Below are 12,377 nucleotides of genomic sequence, written 5' to 3' on the forward strand. Positions count from 1 at the left end.
GCTGGATCCAGGTAACCTCAGTGACAGCTCAGCTGATCGCTATACTCATCTCATTAGCTGCGTGGAGATGACCGGAGCGGCGGTGTATTCTGCAGCTCCTGTCACTTCCATGCAGCAGAGCTGGACGCGACGCTGGAGGACTGTGGATTACGCCGGACATGGAGGGTTTGTCGGGGTTAATAAATTGGTAATGAGGGACTTTGTTAGTGTTTTTTATTTCTAATAAAGGATTTTTCGGGTGTGTGTGTTTTTTAACTGTAATTTACAGATTAATCATGGAAGGAATCTCGGGGAGACGCCTGACATGATTAATCTAGGATTTAGTGGCAGCTATGGGCTGCCATTAACTCCTTATTACCCCGATTTGCCAACGCACCAGGGTAAATCGGGAAGAGCCGGGTACAGCCCCAGAACTGTCGCATCTAATGTATGCGGCAATTCTGGGCGGCTGCTGACTGATATTGTTAGGGTGGGGGGCTCCCCATAACGTGGAGCTCCCCATCCTGAGAATACCAGCCTTCAGCCGTATGGCTTTATCTGGCTGGTATTAAAATTGGGGGGACCGCACGCCGGTTTTTTTAATTATTTAATTATTTATTTCACTGCACAGTATACACACACCGGCTGCTGTGATTGGTTGCAGTGAGACAGCTGTCACTCAGTGTGGGAGCGTGTCTCACTGCAACCAATCATAGGCGCCGAAAAGCAGGAAAGCAGAGAATACGAGATTGATTAATGAGCGGCCGGCTTTTTCAAAAGAGGAAAAGCCACCGGAGTTTGAACAGCTGTGCAGCGCCGCGGCAGTGATCGGGGAACGGTAAGTAAGAGAGAGGGGGGGGAACTGACCGACAGACTGTGAGAGGGGGACAGACAAGACAGAGAGAGACAGACCGACGGACTGAGGGAGATAGAATAAAAAAAAAAAATGACCGACATCGTTAGTAAAAAGCACAAAACGTGCGTTTTGGACATCGGACTGCCACACAAGGTTTTCATGTAAAATCTTTCATGTATTAATCTCAAAAAGTAACATACACCAGCTCTATCTCACTATTGGGTATGTGCCCTTAACATTTCCGCCATGAAAATTCATTTTGGTGTCATTTTGGAAGGTTTTCTGGTGAGTCCGTAAAAATGGCGTAAAACTCGGACAAAATTGTTCACAGCTGTGACTTTTGAGTGATAAATGCTTCAAGGGGTCTTCCCCATGCTGATGCCATGTCATTTTAGCACTCTTCTGAGACTTTTGTGACATTTTTAGGGTTTCTACATGTTGCCGGGGGGTCATTTCACAAAAATACTCGGGTCTCCCATAGGATAACATTGGGCTCGGTGCTCGGGCCGAGTACACGAGTATCTTGGGAGGCTCGGCCCGAGCTTCGAGCACCCGAGCTTTTTAGTACTCGCTCATCACTACACTTAACTGAACTGGAATTATTTTGTAAACAGGAATGGTCAAACATACCTTCATCCAGGATCCAGGAACTCATTAAAAGCTACAGGAAGCGACTAGAGGCTGTTATTTTTGCAAAAGGAGGATCTACAAAATATTAATGTCACTTTTATGTTGAGGTGCCCATACTTTTGCAGAGGTCAAATTTTGTTTAACGTGGATTGCACATTTTCTGTTAGTACAATAAACCTCATTTCAATCCAGAAATATTACTCAGTCCATCAGTTATTAGATATATGAAACAGAAATAGAGTCACGCTTCCCGGTTCCCGTGCCCCGCTCTCCGGTCCCCGTGGCCCGCTCCCCGCTTCCCGGCGGCGTCCCCTGCTCACCACTCCGGTCCCGGCCTCCTCTTCCTCGCCTGCGCCCTCCATGTGTCCTGCTCCCCGCTCCCGGAGCCCCTCTGCGACGTGGGACACTCAGCCGGGCACTCCTGCTTCCTCTGCACCGCTCCCTGGACTGGCTTCTGGCACATGGGCCTCGCGCATGCGCATTAGGGCGCGCGCGCGGTCATTGACCCTCTCTTAAAGGGCCAGCACCTAGAAACAGGAAATTGCATAGACAGGTACAGGGTATATTAGGATTCTCTTTCCTGGTGGGCGGGGCCTGTTCTACGTGTTTAGTAAGCTAGGAGTTCAGGTCCCCGTATTGCTGTGTCCAGTATTAACCCCTGTCTGTCTCGCAGAGCCTGTCCTGCCACGCCAGCCGGTCCGGACCAAGTCCGTTCCAGTACCACTGACGGTGACTCCGGCGGAAGTTCCACCACCTCTGCAGCTCCGCCAGTCTCCAGTCCCTGGCTCCGTTTGGTGACCTGTCCCCTCGCTCAGCAGGTTCCGGATTCCGCCTGACCCAACAACCCGGCCTCGGACCCTGAGCCTCGTCACCCGGACTACCGTCTAGAACTCCGTGTTCTCAGCGACATCTACTTTCCAGCTCTCCTACGGACTGTCTTGCTACTAATAGTGCTTCGGCTGCCGTGCATCAAGGCCCTCTGGCGGGGTGACCGGCCTGGCTGCCTCACCAAGGGAACCGGTGTACGGTCCAGTGTTTCCACCACCCGGACGTAACAGCTAGAACAGGCCATGGATCCCGCCGAAGCACTAGCGGCCCAGCTGGGCAACTTGCAGCAGGAACTCGGGCGACAGCGCGAGACCCAGTCCCGCATGCTGGCCTTCATGTCCTCGGTGGATGCCCGTCTGAACACGCTGCAAGCAACTGCCACGTCCCTGGCATCTCAGGCTTCTACAGCACAGTCCACGGCCGCAGTTCCCGTGGCGGCTTCCTCGGAAGCTTCTAAACTCCGCTTGGCCTCTCCACCCCGATATGCCGGAGATCCTAAGACCTGCAGAGGATTCTTGAATCAGTGCTCCCTCCACTTTAAGCTGCTTCCGCACCTGTTTGCCTCCGACCAAGCCAAGGTGGCGTTTGTGATGTCCCATCTGGAGGGAGAAGCACTGGCCTGGATGAACCCTTTATGGGAGAAGGAGGATCCGGTAACCACCAACATCCAGGAATTCCTGCAGGCTTTTCGTTTTACCTTTGACGAGCCCGGACGCGCCTCCGCGTCCGCCTCATCGCTCCTCAGGCTACGTCAGGGGACTTCGACGATGGGCCAATATGCTATCCGCTTCCGCACCTTGGCCTCAGAATTAGGGTGGAACAATGAGGCCCTAACCGCCGCCTTCTGGGAAGGACTCTCGGGCCGTATTAAGGATGAGCTGGCTGGTTGTGACGTGCCTTCTACCCTGGATGCCCTGATCGCGCTAGCGACCCGAGTGGATCTTCGCTTTCAGGAACGATCCAAAGAGGTGTCCCGCGAGAGGCGTCCGATACGGAACTCCTCCCCACCACTGAAGTCCATCGCTCCCCAGTCGGCGTCACCTGGCGCTTCTACCTACGAGCCCATGCAGATTGACCGCCTGAGGCAGTCTGAGCAACGCAGAGCAGAACGACTAGCAAAGGGTCTCTGCTTCTACTGCGGAGATGGCACACACCTGCTACGCTCCTGTCCCGAGAAGCCGGAAAACTCCAAAGCCTAGGCTTGGTAGGAGAGGCCACCCTAGGTGCTGGGACTCTCTCAGACTCCGTTACATGGACTGTTCAAGTGACTACAGAAGAGACCCGGTTCACGGCAGAGGCATATCTCGATTCCGGAGCAGCAGGCAACTTCATCCAGCAGGCCACGGTGGATAAGTACCAGGTGCCTATTCTCCCACTAGAAAAACCGCTGGTGATCGCCTCTGTAGATGGGAGACCCCTCTCTGACACCATCACGTTGATCACCAAGCCTGTGGAATTACGGATCGGTGCCCTGCACACCGAGAAGATCACCTTCTACGTCCTCCCGCGCATGTCTCATCAGATCCTGCTGGGACTCCCATGGTTACGGGCACACGAACCGTCGGTCAGCTGGAGTACAGGTGAAATTACCCGATGGGGCTCCTCGTGTCACGAGAGATGCCTGAAATCCATACAGCCCATCCGACGACCTCCGGTTCCAGAGTCTCTACCAGGACTGCCTTCTGCCTACTGGTCCTTCACGGACGTGTTTGATAAAAAGGAGTCAGAGGTACTACCGCCTCATCGTCCCTACGACTGTGCCATCGACTTACTGCCGGGAACTACGCCTCCTAGAGGAAGGATATACCCCTTGTCCCCTGCTGAAACACGGGCCATGTCGGCCTATATCACCGAGAGCCTGGCAAAGGGGTTCATTCGGAGATCCTCGTCCCCTGCCGGAGCAGGTTTTTTCTTCGTCAAGAAGAAGGAAGGTGATCTGCGCCCTTGCATTGACTACCGGGGATTAAACCAGATCACCGTAAAAAACAAATACCCTCTGCCACTAATTCCCGAACTATTCGATCGGCTCCGAGGAGCTCGTGTATTCACCAAGTTGGACCTCCGTGGGGCCTATAACCTGGTTCGCATTCGCTCTGGAGACGAATGGAAGACCGCATTCAACACTCGGGATGGGCACTATGAGTATTGTGTCATGCCCTTTGGTCTGTGTAATGCTCTGGCAGTCTTCCAAGAACTGGTGAACGACGTGTTCAGAGACCTCCTCTATGTCTGTGTCGTGGTGTATCTGGACGACATCCTGGTCTTCTCTCTGGACCTACAGACCCACAGAGAGAACGTGCAGCTAGTACTCCAAAGGCTTAGAGAGAACCGTCTGTACGCCAAGTACGAGAAGTGCGTCTTTGAAAATTCGTCTCTTCCCTTCCTGGGTTATGTAATCTCGGACACTGGCCTGCAGATGGACCCAGAGAAAGTGTCTTCCATCTTCAACTGGCCTCCTCCTTCCGGACTGAAGGCCATCCAATGCTTCCTCGGCTTTGCAAACTATTATCGTCAATTCATCCCACACTTCTCTGCCCTGACTGCGCCTCTCTCTGCCTTGACTAAGAAGGGAGCTAATCCTAAGGACTGGCCACCGGCGACTGATGCCGCGTTCTGCTCTTTGAAACAAGCGTTTGCTTCTTCCCCGGTTCTCCATCGCCCTGAATTGAACCGACAGTTCACCTTGGAGGTGGATGCCTCCTCCTCAGGGGCCGGGGCAGTGTTGATGCAGAAATCCTCCACCGGGAAGATGGTCACTTGCGGATTCTTCTCCAAGAGCTTCTCGGCACCCGAACGCAACTACACCATCGGTGATCGGGAGTTACTGGCCATCAAGCTGGCCTTGGAGGAATGGCGCTACCTCTTGGAGGGAGCAGTATACCCCGTGATCATCTACACAGACCACAAGAATCTGGAGTACCTACGGTCAGCCCAAAGACTGAACCCGCGACAAGCCCGCTGGTCCTTGTTTTTTGCTCGATTTGATTTCCAACTCCATTTTCGGCCCGCAGATAAGAACGTGCGGGCAGACGCCTTGTCTACGTCCTTCGTGCCCGTGGAGCAGGAGGAGGAGACGTTCCAGCCCATCATCAGCCCCAGTAAAGTTATTCCGGTGGCTCCTGTCGCTCTGACTCGGATACCCCCAGGGAAAACCTATGTCTCAGATACCGACAGACAGAGTCCTGCACTGGGGTCATGTCTCGAAGACCGCCGGCCATGCTGGTCAGAAGAAGACTTGGAGTATGATTGTCCGTCACTATTGGTGGCCATCCCTCCGTAAAGACGTCGCAACCTTCCTTTCAGCCTGTCCATCCTGTGCCCGGAACAAGACACCCAAGCACCTACCATATGGACGTCTTCTGCCTCTGCCCATTCCTTCTGTTCCGTGGCAACATATTGCAATGGACTTCATTACGGACTTACCCTTGTCCTCCGGACACACGGTCATATGGGTTGTGGTGGACCGTTTCTCAAAGATGGCTCACTTCGTTCCCATGGCCGGGCTGCCCTCTGCCCAGGAGCTAGCTGACTCCTTCATACAACACATATTCCGATTGCATGGCTTTCCTGCACACATTGTGTCCGACAGAGGAACTCAGTTTACCTCGCGCTTCTGGAGGGCTCTCTGCACACATCTGGGAGTATCCTTGGACTTTTCATCGGCCTACCACCCTCAGTCGAATGGCCAAGTGGAACGGGTCAATCATATCCTGACCTCCTTCTTGCGCCACTACGTCAACATCCATCACGACGATTGGTCCACGCTCCTTCCTTGGGCTGAATTCTCCCACAACCAAAACATCAGTGAGTCCACCTCCAGCTCTCCCTTCCAGGTCGTTTACGGACTTCAGCCTTCTGTCCCGTTGCCAGTATCCTCGGCCTCCAATGTCCCCGCGGCAGATGCTCTGGTCCGGGACTTCTCAGCTATATGGAACTCTGTCAAGACTTCCCTAGAGCGTGCTTCTTTGCGGATGAAGAGACATGCGGACAAGAGGCGCCTGGATCCCCCGTGTTTCTCCCCAGGTGATCTGGTCTGGCTTGCATCCAGATATGTCCGATTGAAGTTACCATCGTACAAGTTGGGTCCTCGTTACATCGGGCCGTTTAAAGTCATCAGCAAGATCAATGCAGTCTCCTACAAGCTGCAGCTCCCGGCCACGATGCGGATACCCAACTCCTTCCATGTCTCCTTGCTCAAGCCTGTTGTTCTTGGTCCCTTCTCCGCTGGTGCCGGTACTGCTCCTCCTCCCATCGCTGACAATGACATCTATGCGGTAAGGGATGTCGTGGCCATGAAGACCGTGCGAGGTCGGCAATACTTCCTGGTGGACTGGGCGGGTTATGGTCCCGAGGATAGGTCCTGGGAGCCCCGGGAGAATGTTGGCACTCCTCTGATTCGTGCCTTCCTGTCCCGGTTGCGGGGAGGGGGGGCGTGGGGGAGGGGGTACTGTCACGCTTCCCGGTTCCCGTGCCCCGCTCTCCGGTCCCCGTGGCCCGCTCCCCGCTTCCCGGCGGCGTCCCCTGCTCACCACTCCGGTCCCGGCCTCCTCTTCCTCGCCTGCGCCCTCCATGTGTCCTGCTCTCCGCTCCCGGCGCCCCTCTGCGACGTGGGACACTCAGCCTGGCACTCCTGCTTCCTCTGCACCGCTCCCTGGACTGGCTTCTGGCACACGGGCCTCGCGCATGCGCATTAGGGCGCGCACGGTCATTGACCCTCTCTTAAAGGGCCAGCACCTAGAAACAGGAAATTGCATAGACAGGTACAGGGTATATTAGGATTCTCTTTCCTGGTGGGCGGGGCCTGTTCTACATGTTTAGTAAGCTAGGAGTTCAGGTCCCCGTATTGCTGTGTCCAGTATTAACCCCTGTCTGTCTCGCAGAGCCTGTCCTGCCACGCCAGCCGGTCCGGACCAAGTCCGTTCCAGTACCACTGACGGTGACTCCGGTGGAAGTTCCACCACCTCTGCAGCTCCGCCAGTCTCCAGTCCCTGGCTCCGTTTGGTGACCTGTCCCCTCGCTCAGCAGGTTCCGGATTCCGCCTGACCCTACAACCCGGCCTCGGACCCTGAGCCTCGTCACCCGGACTACCGTCTAGAACTCCGTGTTCTCAGCGACATCTACTTTCCAGCTCTCCTACGGACTGTCTTGCTACCAATAGTGCTTCGGCTGCCGTGCATCAAGGCCCTCTGGCGGGGTAACCGGCCTGGCTGCCTCACCAAGGGAACCGGTATACGGTCCAGTGTTTCCACCACCCGGACGTAACAAATAGCTGTTGCAAAAACCCAATTTGTTATAAAGAAAAAAGGTTAACATTAATAGGGGTGCCCAAAATTTTTCATATGACTGTATATCGAGTCCTATGAGATCCAAAGCAAAGTATGGAGTCTTGGAGAGTATGTTTTAGACCATAAAGACCATTTTATATTATTTCTGGTATACTTATTTTTTCTCCGAGCCATAACGATTTTGACAATTTCAATAAAAACAATATTGAAACAAAGCAAAGTATGGACTGCCATTCCATCCTACCCACAGCATAGGTTCTTACAGTACTCCTCGCTCCTTAGGCGTCCTCTCCTTACCAGCTGCCATACTTTATTACAGTACCCCATCGGTGACAGCACCCCAATGACAGCATACGATCACCCTCCCCCCTAAATTAAAATGATGATTTCTTAAATAGAAGCCAACTAGTTTGCGGTCCATCTGACGCCAAATATGATGATCATAGGACAGATCCTTCCTTCTAATGAAAAAGAAAAACGGATTGCTGAACGCTGGTGTGAATACAGCCTTAGCAAAACGTCGTCTCCAGCACAATCTCCCACCACCCCTGAATTTTAATGGGGTCCATCATATTACGTGTGAAGTGATATTTACTAGTGATGAGCGAGTATGCTTGTTACTACTCGGTACTCGCACGAGTATCACTGTACTCGGGCTACTCGGCGGGTACCGAGTAATTTTGCAATACTCGTGCTTTACTCGTGGTCTTCATTTCTGCATGTTGGCGCTCTTTTGAGAGCCAGCCCTCATGCAGGGATTGGCTGGCAGACCACTGCAATGCCACAGCCCTGTTAGTTGTGGAATTGCAGTGATTGGCCGGCCTGCACAGCGTGACCGAGCCTTTATACCGGCCGGCGCGCTGTGCTCTGTACACAGCCATCTCATATTCCCTGCTTTCCACGCCCACAGGCGCCTATGATTGGTTGCAGTGAGACACGCCCCCACGCTGAGTGACAGGTGTCACACTGCACCCAATCACAGCAGCCGGTGGGCGGGTCTATACTGTGCAGTAAAATAAATAAATAAATAATTTAAAAAAACGGCGTGCGGTCCCCCCCAATTTTAATACCAGCCAGATAAAGCCATACAGCTGAAGGCTGGTATTCTCAGGATGGGGAGCTCCACGTTATGGGGAGCCCCCCACCCTAACAATATCAGTCAGCAGCTGCCCAGAATTGCCGCATACATTATATGCGACAGTTCTGGGGCTGTACCCGGCTCTTCCCGATTTACCCTAGTGCGGTGGCAAATCGGGGTAATAAGGAGTTAATGGCAGCCCATAGCTGCCACTAAATCCTAGATTAATTATGTCAGGCGTCTCCCCGAGATTCCTTCCATGATTAATCTGTAAATTACAGTTAAAAAACACACACACCCGAAAAATCCTTTATTAGAAATAAAAAACACTAACAAAGTCCCTCATTACCAATTTATTAACCCCGACAAACCCTCCATGTCCGGCGTACTCCACGGACTCCAGCGTCGCGTCCAGCTCTGCTGCATGGAAGTGACAGGAGCTGCAGAAGACACCGCCGCTCCGGTCACCTCCACGCAGCTAATGAAGGGAATAGCGCGATCAGCTGCTGTCAGTCAGGTAACTCCCGGCCACCGCGATTAACCTCAGTGACAGCAGCTGATCGCTATACTCACCTCAGTTGGTGCATGGAGCTGACTGGAGCGGCGGTGAGTAGCGCGATCAGCTGAGCTGTCACTGAGGTTACCCGCGGCCACCGCTGCATCCACCGCTGGATCCAGGTAACCTCAGTGACAGCTCAGCTGATCGCTATACTCATCTCATTAGCTGCGTGGAGGTGACCGGAGCGGCGGTGTATTCTGCAGCTCCTGTCACTTCCATGCAGCAGAGCTGGACGCGACGCTGGAGGACTGTGGAGTACGCCGGACATGGAGGGTTTGTCGGGGTTAATAAATTGGTAATGAGGGACTTTGTTAGTGTTTTTTATTTCTAATAAAGGATTTTTCGGGTGTGTGTGTTTTTTAACTGTAATTTACAGATTAATCATGGAAGGAATCTCATAGACGCCTGACATGATTAATCTAGGATTTAGTGGCAGCTACGGGCTGCCATTAACTCCTTATTACCCCGATTTGCCAAAGCACCAGGGTAAATCGGGAAGAGCCGGGTACAGCCCCAGAACTGTCGCATCTAATGTATGCGGCAATTCTGGGCGGCTGCTGACTGATATTGTTAGGGTGGGGGGCTCCCCATAACGTGGAGCTCCCCATACTGAGAATACCAGCCTTCAGCCGTATGGCTTTATCTGGCTGGTATTAAAATTGGGGGGACCGCACGCCGTTTTTTTTAATTATTTAATTATTTATTTCACTGCACAGTATACACACACCGGCTGCTGTGATTGGGTGCAGTGAGACAGCTGTCACTCAGTGTGGGAGCGTGTCTCACTGCAACCAATCATAGGCGCCGAAAAGCAGGACAGCAGGGAATAGGAGATTGATTAATGAGCGGCCGGCTTTTTCAAAAGAGGAAAAGCCACCGGAGTTTGAACAGCTGTGCAGCGCCGCGGCAGTGATCGGGGAACGGTAAGTAAGGGTACTTTCACACTTGCGTTATTTTCCTTCCGTTACAATCCGCCCTTTTGGGAAACAGCGGAATCCGTTAACGGATTCCGCTGTTTCCCATAGACTTGTATGGTTGACGGATTGTACCAAAAGGAGCTGCGTTGCTTCCGCTGGGCGACGCTCCGTTGCTTCCGCCCAGCGGGAGGAACGCAGCATGTAACGTTATTTTGAGCAGCGGAATCCTCTGGATTTCACTGCGCATGCTCTTTTTTTTTTTTTTTTTTTTTAAATCAAACTTTATTTTGGCTCGCGGTGGCCGAACGTTCAGCTGAGCGCCCGGCCGTCGGCAAGCGACAGCGCTCAGCTGAATGACCGGCCACCAGCATGCCCGGCCGCCGGCAAGTCACAGCGCTCAGCTGAGCGCCCGCCCGCCGGCATGCCCGGGCGCCGGCAAGTGACAGCGATCAGCTGATCACCCGGCGGCCGGCTGCAGGGAGCGATCAGCTGATCACCCGGCGGCCGGGAGCGATCAGCTGATCACCCGGCAGCCGGCTGCAGGGAGCGATCAGCTGATCACCCGGCGGGCGGGAGCGATCAGCTGATCACCCGGCGGCCGGCTACTGGGAGCAATCAGCTGATCACCCAGCGGCCGGCTGCAGGGAACGATCAGCTGATCGTTCACTATAGTCTGCCGCTGGTAAAACCGGGAAAAAAAAAAAAAAAAAAATCAAAACGAATTGCGTTGTTTTGCAGCATCCGTTGTGTCACTATATGCAACACATCCGTTGCATCCGTTACACAACGCAATGCAACGGATACCGTTCAACGCAAGTGTGAAAGTAGCCTTAGAGAGAGGGGGGGGAACTGACCGACAGACTGTGAGAGGGGGACAGACAAGACAGAGAGAGACAGACCGACGGACTGAGGGAGATAGAATAAAAAAAAAAATGACCGACATCGCTAGTAAAAAGCACAAAACGTGCGTTTTGGACATCGGAGTGCCACACAATGTTTTCACGTAAAATCTTTCATGTAATAATCTCAAAAAGTAACATACACCAGCTCTATCTCACTATTGGGTATGTGCCCTTAACATTTCCGCCATGAAAATTCATTTTGGTGTCATTTTGGAAGGTTTTCTGGTGAGTCCGTAAAAACTTGGACAAAATTGTTCACAGCTGTGACTTGAGTGCTAAATGCTTCAAGGGGTCTTCCCCATGCTGATGCCATGTCATTTGAGCACTCTTCTGAGACTTTTGTGACATTTTTAGGGTTTCTACATGCTGCCGGGGGGTCATTTCACAAAAATACTCGGGTCTCCCATAGGATAACATTGGGCTCGGTGCTCGGGCCGAGTACACGAGTATCTTGGGAGGCTCGGCCCGAGCTTCGAGCACCCGAGCTTTTTAGTACTCGCTCATCACTAATATTTACTGTACCCATCTGTATAGGTAACTGCAGCTGAGCCCTCCCATATAGTGGGAAGTTATGCCAAGTTTGTTCCACTGGGTGAGGTTGGCGGAAAAGCCGGATGCATTCCTGGCACTTGCACCAAATGTGCCCCCACAACAAGGCGAGGGCAGACCTCTGGACTCACAGATGCTCGGTCTCATTTATATTTTCTGTCATGGATGTTTTCTTTTTGGTAAAGGATTATTTTTCTTCACAAAACCTGTGATAGCTCATTGCACTCACAATAAAGGCCCCAAAGTTACAATGACAAGTAATATTATTCTAAACTTTGATTACAGTGTGACTACAACTCCCAGCATGCTTTGCTCCGCTGCACCTAAACTACTCCTGGGTGTTTTAATACGATCGACATAGGAGTCAGACTGCAGAAAGTGTACTCGTCAGTCACTTTATGAGCATTACAGGAGCACAGACCCGGCATTAGACCACCGTGGCCGCCCCCGTCTGGCAGCAGAGATTAATTGCAGCTTAACGTACACGGATCCAATACCCGCGGAGAACCGGTCACGTATGGCTGCCGACTGCCGAGGCAGGAGATTCAAACCGTGTGGTCACGTGATCTACCTAACTTCCTGCAGCGCGTTACCTGGTAGGCGCGGGTCACACGCTCGTTATGCGCACATTATACACACGGATGTAACCTCACTCACACAGGATACACAGCGTCCTCGCAGTCACTTCAGGCACACGACACGGGTCCTAAAGACCTACAGCTGTTACCATATGGGAAGCTCGCATTTACAGGCATTACCTCAGGTATCACCTCAATATACAGGCATTACGTCAC

At 52.8% G+C, this 12,377-nt stretch overlaps 1 protein-coding gene across 2 annotated transcripts in view; it reads right to left on the bottom strand.

Moving 5' to 3' along the window:
* Positions 1-12,122, bottom strand: part of RAD21L1 (RAD21 cohesin complex component like 1) — a 102,003-nt gene extending 89,881 nt beyond the window's left edge. For both annotated transcript variants that reach the window (XM_075350515.1, XM_075350514.1), the window contains exon 1: positions 12,068-12,122. The gene's annotated coding sequence lies outside the window, so the exon portion shown is untranslated. The remainder of the gene's footprint in view (positions 1-12,067) is intronic.
* Between the last annotated feature and the right edge of the window lie 255 nt (positions 12,123-12,377).

The sequence above is a fragment of the Anomaloglossus baeobatrachus genome, chromosome 5, assembly GCF_048569485.1.
Source record: "Anomaloglossus baeobatrachus isolate aAnoBae1 chromosome 5, aAnoBae1.hap1, whole genome shotgun sequence".
NCBI lineage: Eukaryota > Metazoa > Chordata > Amphibia > Anura > Aromobatidae > Anomaloglossus > Anomaloglossus baeobatrachus.